General features: G+C 44.3%; 1 non-coding gene across 1 annotated transcript; it reads left to right on the top strand.

Moving 5' to 3' along the window:
• The first annotated feature begins 3603 nt into the window (after positions 1-3603).
• Positions 3604-3741, top strand: LOC114807537. The gene has a single exon (XR_003755596.1). It is a non-coding gene; the product is annotated as a small nucleolar RNA SNORA7 (small nucleolar RNA).
• Positions 3742-10800: the final 7059 nt, after the last annotated feature.

A 10800-nucleotide genomic window follows, 5' to 3' on the forward strand; every position in this document is an offset into this window, starting at 1 on the left:
TAGAACATCATGCAGGGAAGGAAGCAACATGTTTGGTGAGGTGGTGAAGCACACTCCGCACCTCTAATGTCAAACTACTGTCTTTCCCTCAATCTCATCTTTCATGCCACTGACCCCTTGCCCATGTCCTCCCTCAGCCCTGGAACTCCCTCCCGCTTCATAACTGACAGCTCAACACTCTTCCCATTCTCAAAGCCCTCCTGAAATCACATCTCTTCCAAGAGGCCTTTCCTGATTAACTTCTCATTTCCCCTACCCAGACTCCCCTCTGTATCAACTATGCACTTGGCTGTGTACCCATTAAGCACTTCAATACTCACCCCAACCCCACAGCACTTACGTAAATATTCTTATCCTCTATTATTTCTCCTAATCTATTGTAATGTCTGTCTTCCTATGTAGACTGTAAACTCCTTGTGGGCAGGGATGGTGCCTATCATCCCTTTGTACTTTCCCAAATGCTTAGTACAATGCTCTGAACAGTTAAGCACTCAATAATTACCAGTGCTTGATTGATTGAAGCATGTCATGAATTAATCAATCATTGGTACGTACTGAGTGCTTACTGAGCGCAGATCACTGTACTAAGCCCTTGGGAGAGAACAATAGAGTAAGTAGACACAATCCTTACCCTTGAAGTGCTTATAATCAAGCCAGGGAGATAGACGTTAAAATAAATTACAGGTAGGAGAGATAACTGAGAATAAGGATATGTACATAAGTGTTATGGGGTGGGCTGAGTACCTAAATGCTTAGGGGGAGCATAGGTGGTGCATAGGGAGGGAAATTGGGTGGAGAGATGAGAAATTAGTCACGGAAGGCTTTTTGAAGGAGAAGTGATTTTAGCAGGGCTTTGAAGGTGGGGAAAGTTCATTTTGAACTTTTTCTGAAGCGATCTCAATTAGCTGGAAGATATTGTCTGATATAAATAGGGCTGAACTTTGTGGAGGTGTGATTCCTAGAACTCTGTTTATTCCATTGGTGGGGGGCGGGGGGCTGGAGAGGGGGCCACCCTATCACTGACCTCTCCTCAGAATAGCTTTATTATTGACACACCCACAAACCCTTCATGAAAGTGCCGGCCACTGAGCTGAACTGATGGGTGGCCTGTGGCTATGGGAATTTTCTAGCTTCTGTTATTCTCGCGGGGCTGCAATGTGTGTGTGTGAGTTTGTGTGGGTGTGTCATCAGATTCCATTTCCCATTCCCTACCCATCATATACACATACACACATTTTCATGCCTAGCCCCAATTACAGCATTACCCCTTGAGATGGAGTTGCTGGCTGAGGGAGTCATGAAGGAGAAATTGGTTTCACCTAAGTCTCCTGAGAGAAAAGGTCCTGTCCAAGTCCTGTCTGTGTCCAGCATAGACAGGGAAGGCAAAGAAGTCTTAGTGGTACAGAAGGGATAACATCATGTTTTAGTGTCATTGTGAGTGTCTGAACAAGTGCCCTGCACTGGTTGAAGAGGACAGGAAAGGGTGTCCCTAAAAATTGACTGATTCATCTAAACTAAACTAGACTGTTACTGATGGGTCTTAGCCTGGAGGTGTGAAAGCAAAAAGAAATTGAAATTTTCCAAAGTCGTGATACAGCAGTACTCTACATGATGAAGAAAACAGCAGTTGGCCAATTAGAGAACAGCACTGGTAACATATGAGTTGGGCAAATAAAGGAGTTTAATGTAGCATAGCCTAGCAGAAAGGACCAAGGACTTGGGAGTCAGGAGACCTAGATTCTAATCTTGACTGCCTCTGGCTGGCTGTGTGACCTTGGGCAAGTCACTTAAGCTTTCTGTTCTCAATTTTTCATCTGTAAAATGGGGATTAAACACCTGTTTTCCTTCACGCTTAGACTGTGACCCCCGCGTGGCTCAGAAACTGTGCTTGATCTAATTGTATTGCATCTACCCTAGTTCTTAGATTCTCAAAAGGCCTTTGACAAAGTTCCACACTGGGATTGGATGAGTTTTATTTAACACCTTCATGAACGATCCAGAGGAGGGAAGTTTGCCAAAGACCCTAAGCTCTGCTGAGTGGTGCAATGCCCTACAGATGGGTATAAACTGCGGGAAGCCATCATAAAACTGAATGAGTGGGCAGAAAAGTGGCAGATGAGTTTCAGCGCGAACCAATGCAAGGGAATTCTCCTAGGAGGAAAAATAATCCAAATGACAACTGCATGATGATGAGATCGGAGCTATCAGTCACGACTCAGGAAAGAGACCTTGGAGTTTACTGTTCTTTCAAATCATTGGTCCAATATGTGGCAGGAGCCCAAAAAGACTAACAAAATGCCAAATACCATCAGGAAGAAGTTAAAATGCAGAACAAAAGGCATGTTGCCACTAGATAAAACTCCGGTATGCCTTCGGTTGTAATACTATATGCAATTCTACTCGCTGCATCTAAGGCAATGAAAGACCTGGAGAAATTATAGAGGTGAGTATGAAGATAGATTGAAAAGAGTAGGAGTCCTCAGGCTGGAAAAACACAGGCCAAGAAGCGTACATGACTGAAGTCTATAAAACTCGATAACTCTGTTATATTGTACTCTCCTAAGTGCTTACTACAGTGCTCTGCACACAACAAATACTCAATAAATATGATTGATTGAGTGAGTGATAAAATCATGAAGGATGAGGACAGGATGACAAGTCCACAATGGATTAATTCTCCCTCCTAGACTCTAAGCCCCATATGGGAAGGGATTGTGTCTGACATGATTAACCTGTATCTACCCTAGTGCTTAGAATAGTGCTTGACACACAGGAAGTGCTTAACAACTATCACAATAATATTATCATTAATATCAATATTAATGAGAATGAATACATTCTTCTAGATTAATATTCATTATTATCATTAGAGGGAAAGTTAGGAATGTAGAGGGAAGAGTTAGAAATGCTCTGAAAGAAGCTCGAGAAGTATTAAATAGATTCATGGATGATCAATCCGTGAAGATTTATTAGAAGGAAAAGTTAGGGACATTAGATGGCACAACTGTTATAGCCATCACCATTAGTCCATCACCAAAGGGGCAGAGAGAGGACAGAAGTGGGTGGAAACTAGTAAAACATGGTCCTGAGCTCTCCTCACCATCAGGGCTCAGATGGGTGGGGGGTCTCCTGATGACTGAGGTGACCCCCCTCCCTCCCTTCTTCCCTCCCTGCTATTGCCAGGAAGCAGAGCAGAAGGCAGACAGAAGCTGCTGAACAACATTTAGAATATCTGGAGAGGGGTGTGGGGGCAGATGTGCCAGGCTAAACCAAGGATGGTTCTTCTTGGAGAAGTAAAGGGCTGGAGGACCATAAGCTAGTTAAGAGCAGGGATCACATCTTCTGCTTTTTTTTTATGTTCCAAAGCACCTAGTTCAGTGGTCTGGACCTCCTAGGCATGCAAGAGATTGTAAATTCACTGAGGGTAGGGACCGTGTCTACCAACGGTATTGTATTGTACTCTCCCTAGCTCTTAGTACAGTGCTCTGCACACAGTAAGCGCACGATATATACCACTGATGATGATAGTGCTATTCTTGTTGCTGTTGTTCAATTATTGTTTTGATGATATTATCCTATTATTCTTTCCCTTTGTGAAAGTACCGACTCTCAGGGTCGCATCTGGAGAGTTTCCAGTACTCTACCAGTCTCGACTATGGGAGGGAGAGACAAGCAGAGGCATATCCATTCCAATTCTAGCTTGGGCAGTGGCTAGCAAGTGGAAGGCGATGTGCTACAAGTCAAAACTCACCTTTGCTGGGCAGCAGTGGCATGGGAGAGAGTCGAGGGTGGAGATAGAGGTTTATCACATGGAAGGAGGCGATGGTAAACCGCTTCCATATTTTTACTAAGAAAACTCTGTGGATACACTACCTGAACGATTGCAGGTAGAGGTGGAGAGTTCTGGGAGAGGTGTGTCTGTGACGTCATTCGTTATGGGTTGGAGACAACTCGGCAGTATAAGACAAGACAATGTGAAAATACTCCCCCAGGCCCACCTTCACTTCTCTAGATTGTGAAGTCTATGTGGGCCAGGGACTATGTATAAATTAATGTCCTTACATGTGTCCCCACTGCTCAGTAACAATAATAATAGTAATGGTACTTAAGTGCTTACTATGTGCCAAGCACTGTTCTAAACACTGGGGTAGATACAAGGTAATCAGGTTGGACACAGTCCCTGTCCCACCTGGGGCTCATACTCCTAATCCCCATTTTACAGATGAGGTAACTGAGGCCCAGAGAAGTTAAGTGCCTTGCCCAAGGTCAAAGAACAGTGCTAGGTGCATTTAATAGGTTAACAGAGGTCACTGTTACCGCCACTGCCGTTCTTCCAAGAACACATTTTGCCACTGTCAGACAGGATACTGAACAGGATGAGCTATTAATCTGGCTCAGTAGTAACGTGATTTTATGTGCTGATGCTCAGATCCCTGATTTTTGGATCTTCAATAATGACTGTAGCCTATTGAGTTGGCAAAGAGTTGGAAGTATGTTTTAACCTGAGGTTCTCTCTTGCACCCTCAAAATTGTTTGTTGGACAAATTTTTGATTGACAAAAACTGGACCTTTTACACAATATTGCTTCACTTCATTGTTGAAAGGGAATGGTTCAAATGAGGCTAATTCTAGTAGTAGATTTGTATAGGTATTAGTATAGCATTAGTATATCAGTATAGTATTATTATTATATATTGTATTAGTATTATATTAGTTTAGTATTAGTATAATATTAGTATATTCCATTAGTATAGGCAGTTCTTGGCTTTTTAGTGACATTGTCCATACCAACAGTGTGTGGAAAGCAGTGTGGCCTAGTACATAAAGCACCGGCCTGGGAATCAGAAGAACCTGGGTTCTAATCCCAGCTCTTCCATTTGTCTGCTGTGTGACCTTGGGTAAGTCACTTCACTTCTCTGTGCCTCAGTTATCTCATCTGTAAAATGAGAATTAATACTGTGAGCCTCGTGTGGGACATGGGCTGTTTCCAACTTGATTAGTTTGTCTCTACTCCAGCACTTAGTATAGTGTCTGGCATGTAGTAAGGGTTTAACAAATACCATAAAAAAGGAGAGAAGAAATACACGTACATACATGCACACACACAGACTCCCAGATCTGTTTTTAGCAAGGTGTGCTGGGCAATGAGCTAAAAAAGTTCTAGTAAAGGTGGGCATTCTGGGAGGGGCAGAGTGTGGTGGGGCATGTTTTAGTAACTGCATTCTCCTCAATAAGGATGCTGGAGGTCCAGGCAAATGCCCTGTTTTGGGTCCCCAGCACCACCTGCTCCCACTAAGGCCAATCAATCATATCATTGTGGAGAGTCCTTTTCGGAGCCTCCAAACATGCTTACTAAACTTTCCTGTTCTCAAGAGATTCTCCAACCCAGAGCTGGCCTGACTCAGAGGAGTCACCCACAGGATGACCCAGAACCCAAAGCTTTCTGAAGGAAAGAGGAGGAAAGAACTGGTTTGGACCAGCAGATGAATATCGCCAGTGAAAAAGAGGGCTGTGGTTAGTGGAGCTGTCCTGGCTATAAAATTGCACCCAACCGCTCTACTGACACCACAGATTCGATTGTTATTGTTCAGTCCCATCCCATCCCTGCCCCCAAGACACTCTGCTATCTCTTCATTTTCATTGGGAAGTACTGAACAGGAAGATCAAGGGCAGCAAGTGCCAGTGAGAGCAGACAGAACGAGTCCATCTTCAAAGTCTCACTCCTTCACTCCTTCATCTCGCTTTTGACTGTGCGAAGTCAACTCACCTCTGATCCACTGTACATCCAGGGTTGCCATTTTACATCATTAGGAACCCAACAGCTGTAGCAGTGACAGGAAGGAACACAGCGTGGACTCAATCAGCTTCATGAAGACAGCCAATCTTCCCACCACTCTCCTCCCCAGTCCACCAAGATGGAAAACAAAAAGAGAGCACCCTGGAATTGGCTTACGTCCTGCCACTCACACTACTTAATAAGGGAAACAATCTCCTACATGTACATCTGGAATGCCAAGCGAGACCCCATTAATCTCCACCCACTGGGGCAGCAGAGGCACAGAAAGGCCATTCAGCTCAGCCTTTTACACAACAACCCCCCCCCCCCCACACACACACACACTGCTCCTCACACACAGGGGGACCAAACACAACAGCCAGCCCCAACGGGAACCTCGGGCCCACACTCCTGGCATGCTCTGCTCAGGCAGAGAGCCATGGAACATTCAGATCCAAACGTTAAGCCTGAGAGGCAGGCAGCTATGTGTGTGTCCTTTTCCTCTCTACAGTCTCTCTCTCTGCTTCTAATTGGAAGGGGCAAGAGGAAGTAAAACAAACAGCTCACGGGGAAGCGGCTGACACAAGTTCATTCAGTATCTCCCTGTCGTTCATGGATTTGAGAACTGCCCTCCTCATCTGACATGGGAAGAAACTGAATCCAGGAATCATAAGAACAGTTTGACCTGGTGATTCTGTATCTACCTCATTGCTTAGTACAGTGCTTGGCACATAGTAAGCTTCTCAATAAATACCACAATTATTATTATAAGCAGGGCCATCATTGGTCAGACCACTGGTTCGTTCTGCACCATAGTGGCAACAGATTACTGAGAAGAAAATGATGGTTGTCCTCTTAGACACTCATCCTAATGTTTAAGGATGTACCAACCCACGTGTCTAACTCTTCCCTTCCTATCACTCACTTTCCCTCCACTAAATCATTAGGGATCTCTCATCCCTGAATGTATCTAAACCTCTCTTGAACCTGTTGAAGTTTTCTGTCTGAGGGAACAAATGCCATGTCTACCATCATAAGAAGGGTTTCCTCTTCTTTGTTTCAAACTTACAGCCTTTAAGATTATGGTTGCCCAGCAGCCTGATGTTGGGGGATTTGGTGAACAATTCCATGGTCCCCTTGGGCACACCTTACAAGATTTTGTACATTTTAAATAAGTTCCTGCTCAGTCTTCTTCTTTCCAGAATGGAGAATACTATTTTTCTAGGCAAGCTTCTTCTCTGGACCGTCTCTATTTTGATTATGCCCTATCTAAAATGGGGCGACCAGTACTTCATTAAATATTCCAGGACCAAGTATCCTACGGTTTGAGAGAGTGGCAGAATTATGCCTTCCGCTTTGTTCTGTATCTTATTCCTGATAGTGTTCAGTGTTTGACAGTGGTTTCACACTAAACCATTGATTGGAAAGGAACAGACAACAGTGATTCTGAAATCTCCTTTCTGAGGTGGGACTGAAAGCTCAGAGCCCAGCATTAGGGAGTTGTAATTTAATGCCGCTCTGCTTGGCACCAAGTGCTCCACTGATCATTGCCTGATACATACCAAAGGTTCACAAACAATAAAAGCAGTTATTGCCAAGTGGCACCCAAACTACCCAACTGGCTGAATGTCAAACTCCTAGATAATAAAATCACTGCAAAGAGCTTTGGGAAAACATCCAAGTAGCCTAATTAGGACAAGAAACACAACCAATCAATCATTCAATCAATCAATAAGCAGTATGGCTTAATGGAAAGTGCACGGGTTTGGAAGTCAGAAGACCTGGGTTCTAAATCCCTGCTCTTCCAGCTGTCTGCTGTGTGACCTTGGGCAAGTCACTTAACTTCTCTGTGCCTCAGTAACCTCATCTCTAAAATGGGGATTAAATCCTCCTCCCTCCGATTTAGACTGTGAGCCCTGTGTGGGAAAGAGACTGTGTCAAACCTGATTATCTTGTCTCTACTCCAGTGCTTAGAATAGTGGTTGACACATAGCACGGGTTTAGCAAATAACATTAAAAAAAAGTATTTATTGAGCTCCTGCTTTCTGCAGAGCACTGTATTAAGCACTTAGGAGAGTACAATAGAATTAATGGACATGATCCCTACCCTCAAAGAGCTTACAAACCAGTGGTGGACACAAGCACTAAAATAAATAAAGGAGGAAATAAAGGAGTATAAAGATGTACCGTTAGAAAACATATATTTATATTTTATTGGGGAGATTCAAAATTAATTGGGGAAGGCCTCTGGGCGGAGATGTGATTTCAGAAGGGCTTTGCAGATGTAAGCTCATTGTGTGCAGGGAATGTGTCTCTAAATGCTGTGTACTTTTCCAAATGCTTAATACAGTGCTCTGCACACAGCAAGCACTCAATAAATACCATTGATGATGATGAGATGGAAAGAGTTGCAGCCTTTCAGATACGAAAAGGGAGGGAGTTCCAGCCAGCAGAGAGGGTGTGAGCAAGCAGCCAGCCACGGGAGAGACAAGAGTGGCGCACAGTGAGTAGGTTATTTTGAAAGGAATGAAGAGTGCAAACTGGGCTGAAGTGGGAGAAGAGAGTGGAAAAGTAGAGGGGGGACAGCTGATTGAATGCCTTAGAGCCAATGGTCAAAAGTTTTTGTTTGATGCCGAGTTAGGCTACAACTGGAGTTTTCTGAGGAGTGGTTGCTCTGTGCAGAACAACATTTGCATTAATAATCTGGGCAGCAGAGTGAAGTATGGCCTAGAGAGGAGAGAGTTCAAGCACTTAGTACAGTGCTCTGCACACAGAAAGGGCTCAATAAATATGATTGATTGATTGATTGATTGATTGGAAGCAGTCAGGGCAGCAAAGAGGCCAATGCAATAGTATAGCAGGGATATGACAAGTTCCTGGACTTGCCTATGTGTTTTGTAATATAAAGGAAGGGGTAGAGCCTAGAAATATTATGCAAGATAAACAGACAGGGTTTGGTAACAGATGTCTAGGAGGCAGGGGGAAATGTGAAATTGCAGAGATGGAAAGAAGTCAGGGATAGCGAGGTAGATTTGGGATTCATTCATATGTCGATGGTAGTTGAAGCTGAGAGAGTGTGTGTAGATTGAGTGAATGTACAAGGGAGTGAGTGTAAATGAAGAGATAGTGACCCAAAACAGAGAATTGAGGGTCATCTACAGTTAGGGAGTGGGAGGCAGAGGAAGAGCCAGAAAAAGAGAACGAGAAGGATTGTCTAGAGGGGTAAAATGAGAACCAGGAGAGAAATGTGTCAGAAAAAAGAAGGTTAAATAGTGTTTCCAGGAGAAGGGGATGGTCCATAGTGTCAAAGGCAGAAGAGAGGTCGAGGAAGATTAGGACAGAGTAAAGTCTGATAAATTGGTTAGAGGGTGGTCATTGGTTACATTGGAGGGAAGGGGGCTGAAACCAGATTGCATTCAGTTAAGAGGAGTTGGCTAAAGGGAAGTGGAGGCAGCAGATGTATACAACCCTTTCAAGGAATTGGGACAGGAAGGGGAGGAGGAATATGGTGCAATACCTGGAGGGTGAAGTGAGTTACAGAGAAAAATAGCTGGAATAGTCGGTGAGGGCAAACAGGCATGGAAGTCATTGAGGGGGAAGAGGTTGTGTTGCTGAATGGAAGACAAGGCAGGGTTAAACAAGTGAGGATAAATTTGAAGTAACCAAAGTCATCCTGGAGTCTGGATTTCTGCCAACAGCACTCCCCAGAGTGTGCCCAGGAGTCCAAGAAGTGTACCAGGGAGGAGATTCACTTGGGGTTGGTGGTGCATTGTCGATGGAGGAGCAGAGGGGCGTCAGAGTTGAATTCAGTTGGGAAGGTGGAGTTGAGGGTGTGAATTTATACATCAAGAGAGAGGAGGTTGAGTAGGAAGTCCAAATGGGGCACAGTGGCCTGGGATAAGTGGAGTGGGTCAAGATATTGGAGGTCTCCTTAGACTGTGAGCCCCAAGTGGGACAGGGACTATGTCCAACCTATTTGATTTTTATCTACCCCAGCCATTAGAACAGTACTTGACACATAGTAAGTGCTTAACAAATACCATAAAAACAAAACAAACAAAGGGAGAGGACAGTTTTATGGGGTGGAGTCGTAGGGGAGAGAATGCAGTTTTTAGAAGGTTGTGGTCAGAGAGTGAGATTTTGGAGTTGGTGAGGTTAGAAATTATACAGTGACTAGAGATGATGAGATCTATTATATGTCTAAATTGATGAGTGGGTGGCATGGGGTGGAGAAGGAAGGCGGGAGGAGTTAAGGAGTAAGAGAAAGCAAGTGCCTGGGCTGTAATCAAGAATGTCCAAATCAATGTTGAAATCCCCAAGGAACAGCCTAGGGGAGGAAAAAGAGAGGCGGAAGGTGAGAAAATCATTAAAATTGCTCAGAAAACTGGAGCTGGGGTGGGGGGACAAAAGCCATTAGATGATGGCAACTAGTAATTTTAGCATCCCTACCAATGTGACCAACTGTTAAGTATCTCTTTGCGAGACAGACTACCAAGCAGTCTTTAAGACTGTGAGTGCAGCCCAATGAAAACACCAGGGTGGTTTGATGAGAATGGCTCTGAGATAAAAGTGCCACTTACCACAAAACCAGCAAAACTGCACCCTCCAGCTCCCCACAATCCTGACAAAGGGGATGCTTATGGAACCCTTTGCTGTGGAGAACAGAACCATTTAAGAAGTCCGCATGGCCGGTGACAGGATGGGTGCCATGGCTGAAGTGTTAGCAGGCTATGCAGACCAAATCTGGACCAAGGATTTCTACGCATCCCAGAAGAGTGTACGTACCCCATTCATACACATGCTCCACTGAAGATGTAGAGTTGGCTACACCCCCTTCATAGACAAAGAAGGAATTTTAGGGAGATGGCAAAACACTTCAGTGTTCTCTTTAACACTCCTAGCACCATAAGGATGATACTCTGCCTGCCAACATGGGAGATGTGGCTTTCACTCCAGCACTCAATCAAGCCACCACTGCTGTCAGAGCCAGGAAGAATGGCAAAACTCCTGGATTGAGTGCTACA

The sequence above is a fragment of the Ornithorhynchus anatinus genome, chromosome X2 (genome assembly GCF_004115215.2).
Source record: "Ornithorhynchus anatinus isolate Pmale09 chromosome X2, mOrnAna1.pri.v4, whole genome shotgun sequence".
Taxonomy (NCBI): Eukaryota; Metazoa; Chordata; class Mammalia; order Monotremata; family Ornithorhynchidae; genus Ornithorhynchus; species Ornithorhynchus anatinus.